The sequence below is a fragment of the Choloepus didactylus genome, chromosome Y (genome assembly GCF_015220235.1).
Source record: "Choloepus didactylus isolate mChoDid1 chromosome Y, mChoDid1.pri, whole genome shotgun sequence".
Taxonomy (NCBI): Eukaryota; Metazoa; Chordata; class Mammalia; order Pilosa; family Megalonychidae; genus Choloepus; species Choloepus didactylus.
In genome coordinates, this window is record NC_051335.1 from 21817918 (window position 1) to 21842739 (window position 24822).

At 41.7% G+C, this 24822-nt stretch overlaps 1 pseudogene; it reads right to left on the reverse strand.

The window, feature by feature from the left end:
* LOC119524180 overlaps positions 1-24822 on the reverse strand; it is a 308154-nt pseudogene that overhangs the window by 35030 nt on the left and 248302 nt on the right.

A 24822-nucleotide genomic window follows, 5' to 3' on the forward strand; every position in this document is an offset into this window, starting at 1 on the left:
CTGGGCATAGCTGAGCACACCAGGCTGTGGAGGCTGGTGTGTCCTGGAGGTAATGCCAGCCTCAAAAAGTTTAAGCAGGAGTCCTGGAACCCTGGAGGGAAGGGGGTATGTGGAAGAGGGAGTGGCAAGGCAGACTTCTGGGCTTCTCATTTCAGAAGGGGGATGGGGGTGGCCTTCAGTATGACACACATATCCTTGTAATGGTGGAGAAGGACCAGTGGATGGAGGCAAGTTCTCCTCAGTTCCTGAACCATGCTGACTATTAACCTCAAACACAACCAGCCCAGCCCACCCCAGAGGGTCAGCAGAGGTGGAAAGCCTGGAAACAGCCTGAGCCGAACTGTCTGGCCTCTACTGAGGGAAAATCCAGCTCTAAGACTGGCCTGTGGGCATGTACTACAACACTTTCTGGGCTTCTAAGAGCTGAGTTGAAATAAAGGTCCAGGTAAGGCATGGAGAACTGTACTTGGAAAGGAGAAGCAGCTTGACTGTTGCAGCAAAACCTTTATTTCCTGCCTTGCCCCAACCTCCTAAGACTGCAGGGCCCTGTGGTACCCTAGGCTGGGTTTCCCATAGCAGAATACCCCTACATTCCCTGACTACAAAAGCTCAGGCCCCACAGGGCATACTCCCTGAGACAGATCCCGAGCCCACAGGAGAAGTGGGGATTCAGGAAATTTACTTCAAAACATTTTACTGGCCCTAGCATCCACTAATTTGAATGTTTGCTAAATGAAATATTTTAGAAATACAGTATGATTAGTAGGAAAGCATTTTAAGTTTAAAAACTATTCCTTTCCCCAGATGTAAAGAAATAAGTTCTTGAGGACCCTTAATATTATTTTTAGGTAACTACAGAACCTGAATGATTTGGCATTGTCAGCCTCCAAACTAACAGACTGAACTCAAGTTGTACTCACAGTCAGACAGTCCTGTCCTTTTAGGAACACACCAAGCACCCAAACTTATGAGACCACATGTTCTACCTGGGGAAAGAGGCCACTAAAGCAGAGAAAATCCCTTTGGCTTTTTTTTTTCTTTTTTTGCCATGGGCTAGGATGGCTTAAAGTGACACCTTTGTGGACATCTGGGGAGTAAATCAAAGGAATATTATTGGGAAAAAGGATCTTTGTTCAGCAAATGATTACATGAATCTCAGAACTCCTCAGTTGCTTCTGAATATGTGGTTTATTTGTGTGTTTCAGTAACTATGAACCTTGGAGCTGATGTTTCCCTCTTTGATTTGATGGCTAGGAAGACTCCAGTCAAATGTGAGGCTTATCTCAGGGTACTACAGCACTCCAACAGAGTGCACTGCTTTGCTAATCTTACTTTGGGTTTTAATACTTTTCTACGGTTATCTTCACTTATTTTCTACCCTTATTATCACTCTCAGTTATTTTATTCTTTTTACGCATTGTTGTAAATTACCTCAAATCCTTTTACCTCAAATCCTTTGTGGAATGGTACAAGGTAAAAATAAGTAATTAAAAATAGGATGTATATTGATAGCATTTAAAATGTTCAGATGCTTTGAATGTAACTAGAAGTCAATACCATCAAGAATCTAGAACATTCACAAATATCTGAAGGTTAAACAACACACCCCTAACCAATCAGTGGGTCAAAGAAGAAATTAAAAAAGAAATTGCTAAATATCTAGAGATGAATGAAAATGAGAACACAACACAACTTACGGGATGCAGCGAAGGTGGTATTGAAGGGCAAATTTACAGCTCTAAATGCATACATGAGAAAGGAAGAAAGAGCTAAAATCAAAGAATTAACAGAACCACTGAAGAAGCTAGAAAATGAACAGCAAACTAATCCTAAAGAAAGTACAAGAAAAGAAATAACAAGGATTAAAGCAGAAATAAATGATATGGAGAACAACAAAAAAAAGAGAATGAATAAAACCAAAAGTTGGTTCTTTGAGAAGATCAACAAGATTGACAAACCCTTAGCTAGACTGACAAAGTCAAAAAGAGAGAAGACCTAAATAAACAAAATAATAAATGAGAGGGGGGACATTACTACAGATCCTGAAGAAATGAAAAAATCATAAGAGGATTCTATGAACAACTGTATGCCAACAAACTAGACAATTTAGAGGAAATGGATAATTTCCTGGAAACACATAAACAACCTAGACTGACCCAAGAAGAAATAGAAGACCTCAACAAACCAATCACAAGGAAAGAGAGCCAATCAGTCATCAAAAAGCTTCCTACAAATAAAAGCCCAGGGCCAGAAGGCTTCAAAGGGGAATTTTACCAAACTTTCCAAAAAGAACTGACACCATTCCTACTCAAACTCTTTCAAAAAATCAAAGAAAATGGAATATTACCTAACTCATTTTATGAAGTCAACATCACTCTAATTCCAAAACCAGTTAAAGATGCTACAAGAAAGGAAAACTACAGGCCAATCTCCCTAATGAATATAGATGCAAAAATTCTCAACAAAATACTTGCAAATCAATTCCAAAGATACATTAAAAATCATACACCATGACCAAGTGGGATTCATTCCAGGCATGCAAGGGTGGTTCAAAATAAGAAAATCAATCAAAGTAATACAACACATTAACAAATCAAAAGGGAAAGATCAAATGATCATCTCAATAGATGCTGAAAAAGCATTTGACCAAGTTCATCCTTTTTTGACCAAAAAACACATAAAAAGGTAGGAATTGAAGGAAACTTCCTCAATATGATAAAGGGCATATACGAAAAACCCACAGCCAGCATAGTACTCAATGGTGAGAGACCAAAAGCCTTCCCTCTAAGATCAGGAATGACACAAGGATGTCACCACTATTATTCAACATTGTGTTAGAAGTTCTAGCCAGAGCAATCAAGCAAGACAAAGAAATAAAAGGCATCCAAATTGGAAAGGAAGAAGTAAAACTGTCATTGTTTGCAGATGATATGATCTTATATCTGGAAAACCCTGAGAAATTGATGATACAGCTACTAGAGCTAATAAACAAATTTAGCAAAGCAGCGGGATACAAGATTAATGCACATAAGTCAGTAACGTTTCTATATGCTAGAAATGAACAAACTGAAGAGACACTCAAGAAAAAGATACCATTTTCAATAGCAACTAAAAAAATCATGTACCTAGGAATAAACTTAACCAAAGACGTAAAAGACCTATACAAAGAAAACTACATAACTCTACTAAAAGAAATAGAAGGGGACCTTAAAAGATGGAAAAATATTCCATGCTCATGGATAGAAAGGCTAAATGTCATTAAGATGTCAATTCTACCCAAACTCATCTACAGATTCTATGCAATACCAATCAAAATTCCAACAACCTACTTTGCAGACTTGGAAAAGCTAGTTATCAGATTTATTTGGAAGGGAAAGGGGCCTTGAATTGCTAAAAACATTCTAAAAAAGAAAAACAAAGGGGGAGGACTTACACTTCCTGACTTTGAAGCCTACTATAAAGCCACAGTTGTCAAAACAGCATGGTATTAGCACAAAGATAGATATATCGATCAATGGAATTGAATTGACAATTCAGAAACAGACCCCTAGCTCTACAGTCAACTGATCTTTGATAAGGACCCCAAATCCATTGAACTGGGACAGAACAGTCCCTTCAACAAATCAGGCTGGGAGAACTGGATATCTGTATCCAAAAAGAATAAAAGAAGACCCCTAACTCACACCCTGTACAAAAATTAACTCAAAGTGGATCAAAGACCTCAATATAAGAGACAGTACCATAAAACTCCTAGCAGATAATGTAGGGTATCATCTTTAAGACGTTTTATTAGGAGGTCACTTCTTAGACCTTATATCCAAAGCACAAGCAACAAAAGAAATAACAGATAAATGGGAACTTCCCAAAATCAAAAGCTTCTGTACTTCAAAGAATTTGTCAAAAGGTGAAGAGGTAGCCAATGCAATAGGAGAAAACATTTGGAAACCATATATCTGAAAAAAGACTGATATCCTGCATATATAAAGAAATCCTACAACTCAATGACAATAGTACAAACATCCCAATTATAAAATGGGCAAAAGATATGAAATGACATTTCTCCAAAGAGGAAATACAAATGGTTAAAAGCACATGAAAAATGTTCATCTTCACTAGCTATTAGGGAGATGCAAATCAAGACCACAATGAGATATCATTTCACACCAATAAAAATGGCTGCCATTAAACAGGAAAGTACAAATACTGGAGAGGATGTAGAGAAACTGGAACTCTTATTCATTGCTGGAGGGACTATATAATGTTACAGCCACTGTGGAAGACAGTTTGGCATTTCCTCAGAAAACTACATATTGAGTTACCCTAAGATCTGGTCATTTCACTTGTAAGATCTGAAAGCAATGACATGAACAGATATTTGCATACTGATGTTCATAGCGACATTGTTCACAATTGCCAAGAGATGGAAACAATGTCCTTCAACAGATGAGCGGATAAACAAAATGTGGTACATACATACAATGGAATACTACGGCAGTAAGAAAGAATGAGGTCATGAAACATGACAGCATGGATGAACGTTGAAGACATAATGTTGAGTGAAATAAGCCAGATACAGAAGGAGAAACACTGTCTGTTACCACTAATGTGAACTCCATGAAAAATGTAAAATAAATATCTTATAATGTAGAATATAGGAGACCTAGAGAAAAAAAATGTTCATATGCTTTGAATCAGTTCTGGGAGTCTATGCTAAAGAAACAGTCTGGGAGTAACACCACCAAGATGGCAAAGTGAGACAGTCTAGGGTTCAATCTCCCCACAGAAACTTTAAACAACCAGCAAAACTGGAAGAACCATCTTTCTCAAGCTCCAGAAAACAGCTAAATGTTTCCAGTGACTGGACAAATGCCAATCAAAAAAAAGGCAAAAGTGGTAGGAAAACTTCATTGTACTCTTGCTGGCCCTTCCCCTACCCCTTTCCTGGCTCGGTATAGATCAGCCTGTGCTCCCCAGGCAGGTCTCTGGTCCTGTTGCGGTGGAGGTAGAGTAACCCCTATGCACATATTGGGATGCTTGTATGTCTGTACCAATCTATCAGGTAGCAGCTTGAAGGACTGAAGCAGGATGCTCGTCTCTGGCTCGCCATGCCAGAACTTGCCCCGCATGCAGAAGTTGTTTGTGGGCAGCTAAATCAGTGTAAGAAACAATCAAATGGCAGTGACATGTGGCAAAGGATTACTGACTTTAAGACATTCAATAAAGCACCTGGGACCATGAAGAAAGACTATGGGGAGAAGAGAGAGCATTCATATCCATGTAAATGGGGGAATTCCTAAGGCTACAAAGGCTACAAGTGCATGCCTAGGAAAAGACATATGCTCAGAAAAGACTGGAGAGAACTTTGTGCTTTTACCTTGGGCTGTTCTTTGGGTTCACTATTAGGAGGGCTAAGCTCTGAAAGAGAGCACCAGTCAACATGGGGACCAATTTGCAAAGAATGTGAAAGGAATTTTTTGTTAGCTCCTGGCATTCAAGGAAATCTCTGTCATATTACTAGCTGGATAAAACTTAAGGAGTAGACTCCTCATCCAGAGTTAAAACATTAAAATATTAAAATGTAAAGTGTGCAGCAAAAGATTACAAGGCATACCAAGACACAAGAAATGATGGCCCATCCAAAGGAACAAGAGAAAACATCAGAAACTCTCAATAAAGAAGACCAAACTTTTGACATACTGGACAGAATCTGAATATGCTCAAAGAGGTAAAGAAAACATGGACAAAAAACTAAAGAACATCAGGAAAACAATATATGAAACAAATGAGATTTTCAATAAAGAGACAGAAATGATAAAAAGGAACAAAACAGAAATATTAGAGCTAAAGACCACAATAACTTAAATTAAAAATTCTCTAGAGGGGTTTAACAGTAGGTTGGAGCTTGCAGAAAGAAAAATCAGTGAATCTGAAGATAATAAGATAGAAATTATACAGTCCAAGGAGCAGAAAGAATAAAGAATGAAGAAAAGTGAACAAAGCCTGAGAGACCCATGGGACATCATCAAGCATACCAATTTGTGCATTATGGGAGTTGCAGAAGGAGAAGACAGAGAGAAAGGAGCAGAAGAATATTAGAAGAAATAATGGCTGAAAAGTCCCCAAATTTAACAAAAGACATGAATATATACATCCAAGATGTTCCACGAACTCCAAATAGGATAAACCCAAATAGATCCACACCACAGCATATTATACTCAAACTGTCAAATGCCAAAAATAGAGAATTCTGAAATCTGCAAGAGAGAAGCAACATGTCACCTACTAGGGAGCCTCAGTAAGATTAAGTGCCAATTTCTTAGAAACACAGAGTCAAGAAGACAGTGGGACAACATATTGAAAGTGCTGAAACAAAATAATTGCCAAAATATAATTCTATATCTGTCTTTCAAAAGTGAGGTGAGGAAGAGTTTAAGACATTCCCTGACAAAGAAAAGCTAAGGGTATTCATCACCACTAGACTGGCCCTACAAAGAGATGCTAAAGAGTATTCTGTAAGTTGAAAGGAAAGGACACTAGACAGTAGATTAAAGCTGCAGAAAGAAATAAAGATATCCAATAAAGATAATTACATGGGTAATTATAAATGCCAATGCTATTGTATTTTTGGTTTGGAACTCCACCTTTTACTTCTTACAAGATCTAAAATGCAAATACACCTAAAGTGATGATAAATCTATGATTTTGGACATGATGAATAAAGATGTAATTTGTGACAAGGATAATATAAAGATGGGAGGGTGGAGGCGTCCAGTAACATAGTTTATGTATGCTATTAATGTTAAATTGGTGTCAAATCAAAAGGAAATATTGTAGATTAAGGATATTAAATTTAATCCCCATGGGAACAACATAGAAAATTTCTGAAAAATATTCACAGAAGGAATTAAGGGACTCTAAATGGTTCACTACAAAAGAAGAACTAAATACAAAAGTAGGAACTAATGGAAGATTGAGGGACATAAAAGGTACAAAAACCAAGTAGCAAAATGGCAGAAAAAAGTCCTGTATTATTGGTAGTTACTTTAAATGTAAATGAATTAAATGCTCCAGTCAAAAGGCAGAGGTTGGCAGAATGGATAAAAAACCATGACCCAAGTATATGTTGTTTACAACAGACTCATCTTTAATTGAAACACACAAGTAGGTTGAAAGTGAAAGGGAGGAAAAAGGTATTCCGTGCAAAGAGCAACCAAAAGAGGGCCTGGGATAGCTATACTGATAGATTAAACAGGCACTGTTTCAAGGGACAAAGAAGGACACTATATACTGATAAAAGGGCCAGTTCATCAAGAAGATAAACAATTATAAATATATGTGCACCTAACAGCAGAGCCCCAAAATGTATGAAGCAAATATTCACACATTTGAAGGGAGAAATAGATGGTTCTATATTACTAATAGGAGAAGGCAATATACCGCTTTCAATATTGGATACAACATTTAGACAGATTAATAAAGAAATAGTAGGCTTGAACAATACTACAAACCAACTAGACCTAACAGACATTTATAGAACACTTCACCCAACAATATCAAGTGCACATGGATAATTCTCTAGGACAGACCCATTGTTAGGTCACAAAACAAGTCTCAAAGTTAAAAATAAATACTGAAATCATACAATGTCTCTTCTCACCACAATAAAAGGAAGGTAGAAATCAACAGTAGAGGGAGAACTGGAAAATTCACAGATATGTAGAAATTAAACAATACTCGTAAATAACAAATGGGTCTGAGAAGAAATCACAGGGAAAATTAGGAAATACCTTGAGATCAATGGAAATAAAAATGCAACACACCAAAACTTATGAAATGCAGCACATGTGGTGCTCAGAGGAAAATTTATAGCTGTAAATTCTTACATTAAAAAAAAATCTCAAATCTGTTACCTAATCTCACACCTGGGGGACTAGAAAAAGATCAAAATAAAGCCAAATTGAGCACAATGAAGGAAACAGCCAAGATTAGAGCAGAGATAAATGAAATAGAAAAAGCAAAACAATAAAGAGAGAATCAATTTGAAACCAAAAGTTTGTTATTTGAAAAGATCAATAAAATTGACAAACTTTAGCTAGACTGACAAAGAAAAGAAGAGAGAGGATGCATATAACTGAAATCAAAGATGAAAGAGGGGACATTACTACCAACTTTATAGAAATAAAAAAGGATTATAAGAGAATACTTGTGAGAACTATACATCAGCAAATTAGATAATCTAGAAGAAATGGATGAATTCCTAGAAACACACAAATTATCTAAACTGACTCAAGAAGAAATAGAAAATCTCAACAGTAAAGAGATTGAATCACTAATCAAAAACCTCCCAACAAAGAAAAGTCCAGGTCCAGATGGCATCACTGGTGAATTCTGCCAAACATTCAAAGAATAGTTAACACTAATCCTGCCCAAACTCTTCCAAAAACCTGAAGATAAGGGAACACTTCCTAAGTCATTCTATGAAGCCAGCATCACACTAATACCAAAGCCAGATAAAGATATCACAAGGAAAGAAAATTACAGACCAATATCCTTTATGAAACAGATGCAAAAGTCCTCTGGAAAATACTAGCAAACCAAATCCAACAGCACGTTAAAAGGATTATATGCCACAACCAAGTGGGATTTATCCCAGGAATGTAAGAGTAGTTCAACATAAGAAAATCAATCAATGTAATACACCAACTTAATAAAGGAAAGGGAAAAACCACATGATCATCTCAATTCATGCAACAAAGGCAACTAGCAAAAATCCAGCACTCCTTGAGAAAAACACTCAGAAAACTAGGAATAGAAGGAAACTTCCTCAGTATGATAAAGGAAATTTATGAAAAGCCCGCAGCTAACATCATAGTCAGTGATGAAAGAATGAAAGCTTTCTTCCTATGACTAGGAACAAGGCAAGGATGCCCACTGTCACCACCATTATTTGACAATGTACTGGAAGTTATAGCCAGAGCAATTGGGCAAGGAAAAGAAATAAAAGACATTCAAATTGGAAAGGAAAAAGTATAACTTTCCTCATTCACAGATGATACAATTGTTTATACAGAAAATCCCAAAGAATCTACTAGAATGCTACTAGAGCTAATAAATTAATTCAGCAAAGTGGTGGGCTATACAAGATCAATATACAAAAATCAGCGGCATTTCTATACACCAGCAATGGATAACCTGAAAAGGTGATCAAGAAAACAATTCCATTTACAATAGTAACTAAAAGAATAAAATATCCAGAAATAAATTTAACTGAGGCTGTAAAAGTCTTGTACATGGAAAACTATAAAACATTGCTGAAAGAAATTAAAGAAGACCTAAATAAATGGAAAGACACTCTGGGCTCATGGATTGGAAGAGTTAATATCACTAAGATGTCAATACTACCCAAAGTGATTTACAGAGCCAATGTAATCCCAATCAAAATTACAACAGCCTTCTTCACAGAAATGAAAAGCCAACCATCATATTCATATGGAAGGGCAAGGGGCCCCAAATAGCCAAAACCATCCTGAAGAAGAATCAAGTTGGAGGACTCACACTTCCCAATTTCAAAACTTATTATAAACGTACAGTATTTAGAACAGTGTGGTACTGGCACAAGGACAGGCATATAGAGAATGGAACAAACCACAAGTTCAAAAATAAACCCTCATCTCCATGGCCAATTGATTTTTGACAAGGGTGTCAAGTCCACTTAATGTGGAAAGAACAGTCTCCTCAACAAAAGGTGCTGAGTAAACTGGATACCCACATGCAAAAGAAATGAAAGTGAATCCCTACCTCACACCATACACAAAAATTAACTCAAAATGGATGAAAGGCCTAAGAATGAAAACTATGAAACTCCTAGAAGAAAACATGGGGGATATCTTCAAGACCTTGTATGAGGCAATTGATTCTGAAACTTTACACCAAAAACATGAGCAACAAAAGAAAAAATAGATAATCTGATCTCATGAAAACTACAAATTTTTGTGCATCAAAGGACATTTTCAAGAAAGTAAAAATATACTCTACAGAACAGGAGAAAATATTTGGAAACCATCTATCTGCTAAGGGTTTAATACCCAGAATATATAAAGAACTCCTATAACTCAACAACAAAAAGACAAATAATCCAATTTTTAAAAATAGGCCAAGTACTTGAATAGACATTTCTCCAAAGAACCTATACAAATGTCCAAAAAGCACAAGAAATGATGCACAACATCATTAGCCATTAGGGAAATGCAAATCAAAACCAAAAGGAGACACTACCTCCCATCCACTAGAATGGCTATTATTAAAAAAATGGAAAATAAGAAGTGTTGGAGAGAATGTAGAAAATAAGAACCCTTGTGCATTATTGGTGGGAATTTAAAATGGTGCAGTCACTGTGGAAAATAGTTTGACAGTTCCTCAGAAAGTTCAGTATAGAATTACCATATGACCTGCCAATCCCACTTCTAGGTACGTACCCCAAAGAACTGAAAGCAGAGATTCAGACAGATATCTGTGCAGACAGATATGCGTACACCAATGTTTACTGTAGCATTATTCACAATGGCCAAATGGTAGAAGCAACCTAAGTGCCCATCAACCTATGAATGGATAAACAAAATGTGGTATAGGAATACAATGGAATACTATTCAGCCATAAAAAGGAAAGAAGTTCTGATACATGTGACAACATGGATGAACCTTGAAGAGAACGTGTTGAATGAAATAAGTCAGACTCAAAAAGACAAATATTGTCTAAGTCCTCTCAGATCAAATAACTAGAATATGCATACTCACAGAGACAAAAAGAAGATTACAGAGTACCGGGGTGGTGGTGGGAGTGGGGAATGGGGAGTTAATGCTTATTTGGTATAGAGTTTCCATCCGGGATGATGGAAAAGTTTGGGTAATGGATGGTGATGATGGTAGAACAACATTGTGAATGTAATTAACACCACTGAGACATTATCCAAAATATTAACAGTAGTTTTCTGTGGGATGAGACTATGGATGAATTTTTTCCTTCCTTTTAAAGTTTACTTTTGTAATAAAGGCTAGAGGCTCATACAATCCAGTCAGCTCATATTCTCTCTCCTTTCAGCCTGGGTAGTATCACTAAGGTAAAAGGTGAGACTGCCCCCATCCCTGCCCCACAAACTCTCCTTAATAGTCTCCCTATCACAGGTACCCTGTGTGGTCATCTCACGTGCAAACAAGTAGGGTGTGTATGGAGTAAAGAATTTTAGACTTAGAAGTCCCAGTCCTGGGGGCCATGTATAAACCTGCTGTTTCACCTCTCGTGTGACCTTGGCCAGGTGACTTCTCTGGAACTTGGGTGCTTCATCAATAAAAAGACAGGGGGTGGCCTGGTGTGGCCAGAATCCCCTTTGCAGGCCTTCCAGAGCTCTCATCCACAGTTTCAATACTGGAGAAATGTTGGAAGTTGTGATGGGGGCTGGCCATGTGAGTGTGGGCAAATTCCAGGGCATTTCCTCATCTCCTTTGCCTCCAAGCCTTCACATCCCTGTAGATGTCTGGAATGCCCTCCCTTTGCTCTCTGCCTGATTAAACGTGACTCACTGTTTTGCACCCAGAGATGCTCCTCCTGCTTCCACCCCTAGCCGGATCACAGCATTTCCTAATCAGATGTGTACATACTGATCATCTGAATCTCTGCTTCAGAACAGGACCTTTTTTTTTCTTAACTAAATGAGTAAGCAAACATTGTGACCATCTCAGTTTGGTACACCATAGGAATAATCTGTATATAAAGTAAATTCTTGATCCTGTTTCCTTCTGTTATTCTCTAGTAAATCATTTCTCAAACTTGAGTAATGTATGAATGAAAAATAATTTAAATGCAACAATTTAAACAATAATCAAAAAAGTTCTCACAGATCTCATCCCTGTTTAAGAAATACTAGAGACATTCCATGACAACATCAATGGGAAACTCGTGCTATTGGAGCATTTTGTCTTTACAACTGTTAAAATTATAAAGAATATCATGCTAATGAAGAACAAAACCTCCTATTTCTTGTATATATTGGAGGCTTTACCCCGGTTCCCAATTTGGGGACACTGCTTGAATGGTGCTAGATAAAAGAACATGCAATTAGGCACCAAGGTGGCCAGGGGTGACCCCTTGCCAGGGTGACTCAGGGGAGAGTGTCTTGTGTCTGGGCTCTTTGCAGACAGTCTGATACCCTGCATCACGAGGGACCATCCTGAAGAAGTAGGAAATGACCACCTGGGCAATCTCTCCTCCATTTCTACAGTGCCAGCCCTATTTGGCAGGAAGGAAATTGGGATCCCCCATCTCTCCGGCTGAGACCTGATCCCTTGTGCCAAGAGGCAGACACAAGCTGAAATTATCTTCCACAGGGGGCCAGAAGCAAGCCTATTTTGAAAACACGGTAGGTGTAGTTTAAAAAGGGTTCTGATCCTTCCAAGTAGGGAAGATACAGCTCGTGTTTTGACAATGTTCAGACTGTGGGTGTGTAAGAGTTTTACAATGTCTATTTGTAAATGCCTTTTGCTGTATTTATAGAACCTTACAACAATGCTAATGTATTTCAGTTTTGAAAAATACCAGATTTTCTGAGAGTCTTCAAAGCATGTGTTTGGAGGGGCTGACTGGGCGATGGTCCCAGCTTTCCCACCATCTGCCCAACGGAAGGGCACCATTTTGGCAACAGGGACATTACTATATTCAAAGAAAGAGGAAAAGTTCACCCTTTTGTAACTTACTAGTTTCTGAAAGTGTTTTTTTGTCTGGTGAATTTCTATGCCCATAGCTGTTAAATAAAAGGAGAAAGCAGATGATGATAGGCAAATTTCCCATATATCCAACCATATCAGAACAACGTGGCCCTCATTCTGATTTTTGAATCAAAATAATGTTATTTCCTTGTATTTTTCTTGGCACTTTTAGTTATGGACACTTCTCAAACATGACTTGGAGAGATAGGCAACCAGCAGTTGTGAGTCTCCTTGCTTTACTGGACAGGGAACCTAAATCATGGAGAAGGAATACATTAGCCCAAGAAGGTAGAAGTAGAACATTCGGCCCCATGGAAATAGAACCACCAGCTACTGTGTAGTGAATGCTTACCATGTGCCAGGCACTAGGATACACCTTCCATACATTAACTTTTTAATGCTCACAGCCACCCAGCTGCCGCGAGTGCTGGTGGCAGGCAGTGTTCGCCTGGCAGCCCCTCCCAGACAAGGAGTTTCGCCTGGGCCACCCTTGGGCAAGGAGTTTCCCTGAAGCTGTTTTCCAGGGATGCACACAACTGGACTTCTCCCTCTGCCCAATGCATCCTTCCCTTCCCTTCCATGGCTATCGAACCCTAAAATACATCTTGCATACTAAACTCGTCTCAGAGTCTGCTTCCTTGGAGATCACCGTGCCCCCTGCCCACCCCCATGCTCTTATTTCCATTATATAGATAAGCAAAATGAGGTTCAAGGTGATTAAGCCTCTTGCTTGCAAAAGCTCATAAAAGTAGGAGTGCAGGGTACGGATCTGAAACCACTAAGTCTGAGTCCAAAGCCCATGCTCTTGCCCATGTCTCTAAGCTGCTTTGCTCAGCCTCCTGGGCTTCTGGGCTGGGGATGAGCCATCAGGACAGTGAATCACTGAGGATGCCAGGCAGCCTGTGTCACCATGGCTCATTGCCAGCCTGGGAAATCATCTTCCTTCACTGGGTTAAAAATAATAATAAACAAAAATTACATCCCCTGCCTTTCCAGAGGGGTCTGCTTTTCCCACTGAGACCCAAGGCCTAAGACATGCAGAGAGGGATGGTGGAAGATGCAATATGTGCATCCCTGGAAAACACAAATGCTGATAGTGGCATGGCCCAATTTAGCCCAAGCCAGGACGGTTAAGCTGAGACATGTGGCCTGCAAAAGGTGTTAAAGTGCAGAGGAAGCCAAGACAAAAAAAAAAAAATTAGCAGATAACAGCACCCACAAAAAACAACCAAAAAGAACCACAACCCTTCCAGAGGTGAGGGAGGATGAAGAGAAAAAAAACCCCACTGATTCTTATTGAACAAAAGGTTCCACAGGCATCTAATGACTCTTTTTTGTACCTCCCTCACCCCTACCTCAAAAAGGATGTATTATCATCATAATGGAAATGTTTGTGCTTTAACTGTCTAATTTTTTACAGGGGGAGAAATAGCTGGGAAAAAAAGGAAAGGAAAAGAAATGGAAAAGTCCCCTCCCCTGTGCTAAGGAACTCATGGAGCAGCCTGCACTGTGCAGCCTCTAGTTTTCCCCTCACCCCACCCAGGATCTGTCAGCTTCTCGGGACAACGGCAGACGTCACATGAGAAGAGCAGAGAGAAACCACATGAGTTACACCATCTTCCCTTTTTCTGCTCCAGCTCTGCAACCTTCTTATATCAATCCATTGTCTTATAAACCATTAAGTCTTACTGCTCACCCTGTTATCCTGGACCCATCACCTTTGCTTCACAAAAGCACCCAATGATGCAAGACCCACGGAAGTGATCTCTCCCTCGCTGCTCTCCTGGCCACTGACCCAGAAAATCTCTGACTTAGGCTCTGACGATTAAAGCTGTGTCGAGATTACCGAGTTCAGGCCCCCATTTAACAGACAACTGTTCTGTGCTCTGGGTGGCAGTTATGTGCCAAAGTCCACACAGATAATTAGTGGCAGAGCTCCAACTAGGATGCAAGCTTGCAGACTCCGTGTCCAATCTTTTCCTGCGACACCAGGGATGGCAATAATAAAAATGAGCCCCCACATGCACATGTTTTATGTTCTGAGAGATTTTTTTTTTCCCTCAAAAAAACAAAGCAAAGCCAGTCATTTCGAAGCATTCTGGCCCAGGGTGTAGCTGAAACCTTCCATCAGGAACGGACAAAATCGAAGCACCAGTAACCCCAGCTCCCTTCACTCATCAGCTAGAGGGCAGAAGGAGCCTCCCTCTCCTTTCCCAGAAATACAGGATTCAAAGGTCCCGCTGCTATCTGTGGAGTTCCCACATACCCACCTGGTGGCCAAAAATGTCCCAGGAATCACAGGTGCTTTCAGACTGCAAGCTTCCTATTTTAATGTGGGGACAATCCGAGGCCAGGGGCACAAGAAGAAGGAACCAGACCAGTTTTCCTGGCAGCTCTCCCCTTTCACTGTGTCCTTGTTCACATGAGCACAAACAAGCTTGGCTATTTATAGTTGGTGAAGACACTTGCCAAAGGGCCACGTTGGAAGGTGATGGGATGATGCCCATCTAAATTCCCCTCCAAATTTCTGTTCTTTGTGCAGACTCTGTAGTATGTCTGGAAAAAGGCCTCAGTTCAGAGCCCAGCCAGGGCACAAGGAACCCCACAACTCTGTATGGCAAAAGGATGATGAAGTCTGCATGCCCAAAGCTTGGCATCTCAGAGAAGGGCAAGGGGCTGTGAAGAGGCTGCAAACAACTGAGGCAGTGTCTGGGGGAGGGGGAACTCATCACTGTGCAACTCTGAGAAGTGCTGGAGGGATGCCACTTTGAGGAAGAGTATTCAAAAAAACAGCCCAAGCGTCATATTATTATTAGTGTAAAGCGCTAATACGTCCTAGTGTTTCACTGCCTGAGTTTGGTCACCAGTGGCAGGAAAATCAATGTGGTTCAGTCTGGGCTGGGGCTAAACCTCTCTCACTACTCTGTTGGTTCTTGCTGTGGCAAATAAATTCATTCTATGTGTGGGTGGAAAGAAGTTAAGAGAGAAGATAACACATACAAATGAAATGAGGGCAGCAAATAATGTAGACATCACTAAAATACAAGCCACTCCCCCTGTACCCTAAGGGATTCCTACACTCCCTTGGTCCCTGCCTTCCCTGAGTTCTGATCTCCCTGATGACGCTTCCTTTTTTTGGCCGGGGGTGGGCACTGCTCATGCTTCTACACACTAGAGACCTCCAGATATGCTGTCTGAGGATGTTCACATATCCTCACTTCCACGAGGCTCCACCAGGTGGAAACCCTCCTCCATCAAGGTCACCTATGGAGCTCTCTAGAGGGAGAAAAAGAAGCACACATCTGTTAAGTTAAGCAAAGAGGTAGGGGCCTTACGCGTAGTGGCTTGTTTAAACTCTCCACACATGAGCAAGGTAGGCCTTACTAGGCCAAGTTGCAGATGAGCAAACTGAGGTGCTGGGGAGGTGAGCACTTTGCCCAAGACCACAGGGCAGGTGGAGGGAGGGACTTCAACTCTGTTGTGCCTGGCTCTGAAGCCCAAGTAAGCATGGCAGGAACCATGTCTGGCTTAGTTGGCATCTTGTAACTACTACCTACAATAGGGCCTGGCCAAATGTCAGCCCTTGATAAATATCTGAAACAAATGAATCATACCCCCCCAACACACACACAAATCCTCTCTTATACCGAATCTATATCGAACAACCATTTTCCATTCTTTTTCCATAGCAAAGTTTCTCAAAAGAGAAGTCTACACATGCTTTGCCTTCCTGCCCATTTGTTCTTCAACTCACCCCAAATCGCTCTACTGCCTTCAACCATTCCACAGAAACTACCTGACAAGGATTACCAAGAGCTAGGTCATGATCAAATCCAGTGGGTGCCTTTAGTGTCTCTGGCTCGCTCTCCAGCAGTGCTCAAGTGTGGTCCCCTGACCAGCAGCACCCCCAGGATGCTTGTCAGAGATGCATATTCTTGGGCCTTAACCCAGACCTACCGAGTCAAGTGTGAGAATTACTGCTCCATAGTTGTTCTACGCACCCCCCCTTCTTCTGCTTCGATGACAGCACACTCTTTTTACGCTTTTCCATGGCTCCTGGTCCTCTGACCACCTAGAATTAATTGTATCCCCCATGGTTGTCTCAACTCACTCTTCTTCCTCTTGAGTGGTTACATCCATTCCATACTTATAACTGCTATCTATGAGCTGATGACACCAACTTCTATAATTTCTAGCCAAGACCTCTGTCCTAACTTGTCTCTGTCCTAACTTGTAGAAAAGAAGAGAAATACTTCACATTCACACAGGACATTACTAGGAATCTTTGGAAAGAAATCTAGAAGACCAGAGTAATTAAAACTCAAAATTATGGCCTGATCATCCAACTGTACATTATACCTGATGACTTAGAGAATATTTACATGTGCTCTCTAGCTAGCTTTCTCTCTCTTTTATTAATTGATTAATTTATATCTAATAAGAGCAGAAAGGTCTTTCTAATGCTTTACTTTGGTGGGCATGGGGGCTATACATCTCACAGAGTGATCACGACCTGGAAGTTTATTTCCAGCTAATTTGTAACCCCAGGGAGCTAAGTAGCCAGGATGTCACTGTAAATCTAAAAAAAAAAAAATGAACTTCCATGTGGGTAAGTTGGTCTCAGGAGCGGCATCTGCCTAAGTAATTAGTTGATGTTTGCCTCAAGTTGAAAAGTCTCAGAGCCCATCAGTCATTAATCTTACCAAGTTTCTCTGAAATCATCATTACTACTAAAAAATTTGCAATTCAGCTGCCCCTAACCCCCATCCCCAAACTGGATCCCTTGCTCCAATTCTCTTGATCTAGCCTACAGCCTTTCACAGGAAAGGTACCTGGTGTGCTTGATATTTAAAGCAACAGGCCAGCTCCAAGAGTCACAGGGCTGGGCCATCACTGGGGCCTTCCGAGCACATCCCTGGGTCTACCACCCAGCTTCTTGCCTTCTCCATGGAGATTTCCCCTCTGACACATACTTCACCTCTGAATTCAGTGGACAGTGCTCTCTGGGAGGCTTGAGCCATGGAAACCAATTCCTCCACATTGGGAACCTCCTCACTGAATGGCCCACTACCACTAGATGCTTCCAGCCACCAGTTCTACCCTACACAGGATGGAGCTAGCAGGTCCCATCAGCAGTCCCCTCCCTGCAACTGTAAGGTCATACATTCCTGCCCACCTACAAAAGCCCCTTCCTGCTTCGAGCTTCAGGCTACCTGCTATGGCTCTGTTGGACCATTATCACCGACAGCCATCAACTCTCAGAACACACTGTGATTCAGCTGGGAGGCCACTGGCTCCCAGAGCCCTAGCCTCCCCATTTCAGGGCTTGCCATCTTCCTGAGTCTTTTTTGATGGCCACGTGGGTGGTCCATTCTTTCCCTGGTCCCTTTGGCCCATGACTGTCATTCATCTTCAGTCACCCACATTTATGACCCTGAAATGGTAAGTACTCATCTCCCCTCTCTGACCACCATCTCCTGGGCTTCCCGCCCTCGGCTTCTCTCACTCCTGCTCCCACTACATCCTTGTTCTACTCACCCAATCATCTACCTTCTAGTTTCACTTCCTTCCCCTCCACACTAGATACCCTCTGGAATACTCGAGGCCCTCCTGTCCCCCCACTGACGGTCACCTGCCCTCTCTACCAGGAGGGCATGGGCATGCTCTGTGTTGCAGCAAACGATGAGCAAGTCTCCCTCACTACTCGGAGCAATGGCTCTGCTCCAGCTTCCCCACTCCTTGGGAAGAAAAAGAAAAATGATCACAACCTGGGGTGTCTGGGAGGATTAGCAAACCTGCAGTCTAGCTAGACTGTGCCTACCTCTTTACTCATCGGGTTTATTTTCTTTTGAGGGCATGCACCTGCTCTCACCCCTCAAGTATCTGGCCTGCTGGCTCCCACTGCATGCAATTATTAGAGCTCAGGGCAACCTGTTTTCTCCAGCACTTCCTTGGAGTCTGTTTTTTCTCTTCTCCCAACAGGATCTCTTCTCACAGAGGTTTCTGAACCCATTTGTATTAAACCCATAACACACATTATTAAACATACAGCACTGCATATTCATGTGTGTGTACATGATACGTGTACAAAAAGGTTTAGATGTCTGTTGTTATTTGAAACACATTTGTTCAAATATCAATACAAATGAGTACACTTTATACTTCTGAGCCCCCACTTTCTAAATATAAAAATAGGGGTAGAGAGAATGTTCTTTTCTCCACAATCTTAAATATGTGGTGGGATGAAAAGGATCAGCAAACCCTAGCTTTGCATACTGTGAAATAATAACCAAGGCATTCCCAAGGTGCATACTTAAGAAAACAAAGGGGGGAAAATAAAGGTAACAAACTGAAGTCACAGTGGCTAAGAGATCCCAAATAGAGTTGAGAGGCTATCCTGGAGGTTTCTCTTGTGCAAGCTCCAGCTAGACATCCCAAATGGCCACAGTATGCTATGCCCTTACCAACAGTAGTTCCCAAATACATAGGCCCCTATTTGAGATTCTATAAAAGATTCTCTAAGTTTTACCTCTCAGAAACTTAAATCCACCAAGGTTTCCTATGCCAGACAACATGCCAGAACCCAGAGGCAACAGCCTCTTTAAGAACATCAACCTGATGCAGCCCCCTTCCCCATAGTGTCGACACCCCCTTTCAATAAGAACAAGTTAGGGTGTTCACTGCCTAGACACCCCTGAAGGTGGAGAAAGTGATTAAACAAGAAGAAGGGGTAGCAACAGACAAGACAGGATTTCACAAAGGATTACAAATACTTTATAGATATTTTTAGATGCTATGATATTAGAATAGCTAGAAGGAAATATCTGAAATTACGGAACTGTAACCGTAACATTCTTTGAAATTTGCTCTATAGCTGTTTATTGAATTGTGCTTTGAAAGTTACCACCTTTCTGTATATATCCTATATTTCATAATAAGGAAATAACTGAAACCGTGGAACTGTAACCCATGACCATTTTTTTAAAATTACCTACAGAACTGCTTGTTAAGCTGTATTTTGAAAGTTAACACCTTTCTCTACATATGTTATATTTTACAATAATGGAAGTAACTGAAATTGTGGAACTCTAACCCATAACATTGAAATTTGCTCTCTAACTACTTGTTAAATCGTACTTTGAAAGTTATAATTGTTATGTATATATGTTGAAGATCACAATAAAAGAATGCATAAAAAAAGCAAATAAAGTTGGCACTTATGGCCCAGGGAAGTTACTTAATATCATTCAATTTATAAAATCAACCCTAGTATTAAAATTTGTTTGAAAAGTATTTTTCTCTGTTAAAAGTCCATATCAACTTAGTTTCCAGAAATTGGAAGAACATTTTAACCAATGGTTAAATTTACTAACAGTCTGAGCATGTGCAATCACTGGATGGTCTTTAACACGTGCTTCTACTTGCTCAGACTGAACACAGATCTGCTTATGCACGTTGTTCTCTTTCACCTAGATAGAATTCCTGACAACTATGAACTGGAACAACTGGGCCCCCCACCCTTACTAAGATTCAGGATGGTGCCTTGCACATAGTCCCGCAATATATTTTTGTTAAGTGAACGTATCTAAAAAAAAGACTTAAATTCTTCCTAAAATCATGCATTCCCTTTTTAAAAAGATGTTGGTTCCTGTTTAAATAGAAATCAGTCTCTCTGAAAGCCACATTTGGCAGCAGCTTTCTGGCTGGTGAGAGTAAGCTTGAGGCCAGATGATGCAGCTGGAGCTGCAATGCCTAGTTTCCTAAAAGAGCTGCGAATGATGGCTGTGTGTCCATTTGCTGGATCCAAATTGTTGGGACAATCCTGGAGAGGATTTGGGTTCACATAGCATCCCCCTTTTTTTTCCCAGAGGACTACTGACACAAAATTGTTAGAATGAAGTTAACATTCCTTCCTCAACTAATTCGGCAGAACAAGTTCATAAACCAATATATGGGTTGTTCAATGTAAATTCTTAGCATAAAATATGAAGTGCATTAAGTACTAAGAAACAATAAACCTTTTTTTGATTTCTCTATGTTGAAATCCATGGCACACTCCGTTACTTAGAAGGTAAGACACACATGCTAAAGAGCTCGTGCACACACCGAGAAGGATGATAGGAGAGGCAGAAGTGAACAAAACAAAAGAATTGGCACCTCTCCCTCTTTCAGGAACCACGGCATTCAACAAGTGTTGGTTAAATGAGGAACTACCATATGCTCAACACTGTAAGGCATGTGGAGATGACAAAATACACTCTGGATCTGCTTTAAAAATGGTAAAGGAGTCCGGGGGTGTGAGCATCCCAAGTGGCACAGCATGGGGTTGAGTAGGCTAAATGTGGTGTGTTAGGCGTTAGGAGGAAAGAGTGAGCAATCAGGATGAACTCGAGAGATAAGGGAAGGCTCCAGAGGCGGGGGTGTGCTAACTAGGCTCCGAAGTTGGGGAGGGTTAACGGGTGCATGAGAGGCAGCCACGGAAGGGGAGGGCACCATCAAAAACTTGGAAGAATCTAGAGCTATGGTTCTCAAAGTGTGAACATGGACTAGCAACACTGGCATACCCTGGCATCAGTTAGAAATGCAAATTCCCAGGCCCACCCCAGAACTTCTGAGTCAGAAATTCTGGGGGTAGAACCCAGCAATCTGTGTTTAGCAACTTTTCCAGGGGATTCTGATGCACACTCAAGTTTGAGAAGCACTGAGTTACAGCAAGCATTGCCCTCCCTTAAACGGGTGAGCAATTGTCCTGGCTCCCCCAAAAGGCTCCTATCCTTGCTTGGGTCTGCCACTTCCTGGGATTGTCAGAAAGGAAATCCCAGGGCTTTCCCCACCCCAAATCAGTCCCTTGAAGGGGAGGGCTGAGTAGCCAGAGGGTGAGTGGGAGGAGGGGTCTGGTCACCCTTTCCCAACCTGCTCAGCTGGCATACACAATATTAAGAGCAAATACATTTCCCACTGGCTTCCATACAAACCCCTCATGCATCTTCCTTAGGGGTCTGTACTTCTACATCTGGATGCTGGGAAAGCTGGAGACCAAGAAGAGCTAAGCAGAAGAAGAAGGTAAATAGGACTCCATGAGCCCAGTTCAGATATGCTTTCCCTATGCTCACAGATCTAATCGACGGCTCACAAGCCTGCACATATCAGATACCGAGAGGTTCTAGAACAACCCCAGAAGGCAAAGGAATAGTTGGAATTCCACTGCTCTTCAGATCAGGTCATTAGAGAGCACAGCAGGAATATTTTGGAAATTGTTACTGAGTTAATTGAAATGTTTGTAGTCCCTGGAAGACTAATAGAATTTGGCAGAGCATGGCTTCTGCTCTCCTCTCACCAACCATAAAGGGATGTGTAACCTTTTCTGCTCTAAATCTTCTCACTGTTTGTGTAGCTCATATTCTTTTCAGAACCACTTAGGTTTACATAACCTTTTTCTTCTGAAATGTTAGCTCCTGGGCTGGCTGCACCACCAGTGAGGCCCTTGCTAAGGTCACCGGGGCTGTCAAGTTGCCCTGTCACGCATATGTACAAACAGCCTTCTGCTATCAGTCAGCAGAAGACGGTATAACGTGTAGGGACATGACAAACTCAGCAGTGGCCAGAGTTCTATTCATTACCCCAAGGGCAGTCAGATGGAAGCAGTTGTTCGACTGGACCTTGGTAGACCACCTGCAGGATGGCACAGGGGTGCCAGCTGCTACTCAAATGGGCTTCCACACACCTGAGATGGCTGCAGCTGCATGCTCAGCTGGGCCGCTGGCCTCCTGCATCTGGGTTTGTGTGCCCACCTCCGCTGGCTGAAATTCTCACCTCTCTCAGCCACTTGCATAGCAACCTGCCTCAATATTTGGGCAGCAGTTTTGTGGTGGTGGTTGTTAAAATAAGCTATTCTTGTCTTTCTGCAGTATACCCAGTTCGATAGAAAATAACAAAGACCACAATGAAAATAACATTGATGTACAGGCATGGTGCTAAGTACTTGGGAATGACCTCATTCCATCCTCTTAGATGCAATCCATTATTATCTTCAGTTTCCAGATGGAGAAAGTGAAGTAAGAGAGGGGTGGTAACTTGCGAGGCTGACACTCACAGGAGGTGGGGCAAGAGGAAAGCTCCAAAGCTTGTCTGACTCCAAGTGCAGTAGAACACCCCACACACACACCCAATTCCCACCAGGCAACTTAGCTTATGAGAAAAAAATCAGGGGAATAACGGTGCTAACAAGTATACATGGATCCTTGTTCTTCTGTATGACACCAACACATATAACACATACATAGTGGAGAGAATTCAACAATTTCCTTGATATATGGATCTTAGTTTTGGAATGCACATTGTCCAACCCTGATTTTGCATTACTGAAACATGAGTCTGGCCAGCCAGACAACAAATGTTCATTTTGCCAGGCTGATCTCAGAACATGTGCCTGAAGAAAGTGCGTTCCTTGCCTGTGAGGTCTCCTGGTTTATAGATGGGTACACTGAGGAAATATCTGCACTGCCACAAACTAGGTCCCTCAACAGGGCTGGGTAGCTAAGGGCAGGTGAGCTCCAGAGTGTGGGAGGGGCACACAGGGCAAGGAGAGGGTCCCAGGAGTTCCCCGTCCGAGTGTGCCATGCATACCAGAAGCTAGGAGGGCCTCTGGGGGGGCTGAAGGAGAGCACACTACTGCATTTCTGCCTGAGGGGCGGCTGGCTGGGCTCAAGGAAGCATAGGGGCAACTGCCTGTGTGGCGGCAGCACCTAGGGGCTGGGCACCCAATCCTTGGCTGTTAACCTTGAAAACCCACACCACATCTCCTAACCTTGCCCTCACTGCTGCCCAAATGCTGGAGTCTTCAGATAACTCTTCTAGAAGGCATAAGAGGGGAGCTCTAGCCCACCCCCTGCTTCCCTTCCTCCCCTTTCAGTTTCCAACATCCCTCGCACTTGGGGCCCCTTTCCCGTGCCATGGCCGCCCCACATCTGTCCCCAGGAGTGAAAGTGGAGTAGTACCTGGTGTGTGTCAGGGGACCCACTGGTCGCTCCGGCCTTCTTGGGGGCAGTGCGCCTGGTCTGTTGAGAGAGTTGGTCTTAGGTGGCCGAGGTTTTATTGGTGGTATGGCAGGGACAGAAGGCTTCTGTAAATTCAGTTTTGGCTCTCTCTCTGGTCTTTCTTTAAATCATTGTTTAAAAGATGACAAAGAAAACAGATCTAGTATAAGTGACAGTACTTCGGTGCAGGTTGCTTGTTTCTTGCTTAAAAAAATATCACTGATGCCGTTTGGGAAAGAGAAGTGGGGAGGAAGAGAGCATCATTTATTTATTCTTTGGCATGTTGGAAACAACTGTACAAAGCAGCAGCTCACCATTCTTTTCTTCCATGCCTTTGCTCATGCTGGTCCCTCTGCCTGGCATGCCCTTCCACCCATTGCCAACCCTGGCACACTCCTATTCATCCTTCAAGGCATGGCTGAAACGTGTCATGTCTTCTCAATAGCTGGACCCACACTCAAAGGCAGACTTATTCACATCCTTGACTGAGAATCTAAGGCAGCCCTTTGACATAGGCTCTACTTGGACTACGGTCCCTTCCAGGTGTTTGCGTGTTCTGACAGCTTGCTAGGTCATATCCCTAAACCCTGATGTCAACCAGCATATGGCAGGTGCTCAGATGATGGGTTTGGTAAGTGGCCACAGGCCCTGCTGGGTGAGGGGAAGAAAAAGGTCTGATATCTCCCAGGCCAGCATGCAAGAAAGGTCATGAGCCAGTGAAAGGGGGAAGAGTTTCAGAGAACACTTAGTTCTGGATTCTTTTTGTGCACAAGTTAAAGTTGGGAGATACCTGGGACTTCACAGGTATTTTGTTTCCAAGGCTTTCTGGAGTCTTAGAATGAAGTTGAAGCCAAATATGGTGGCAAAACTGTGCAGTGTTGAGTGGTAGCTTTGTGGTTTCTGCCCCCAATCGCCTTTCCTTGTGTGTGGTGTAAGAAGCATAATCCATGTTCTTCTTTATAAAGATGGAACTTCAGAGAGTTGCCAAATGGAGTATAGGTAAGGTGATAATCAGAACACATTTTAC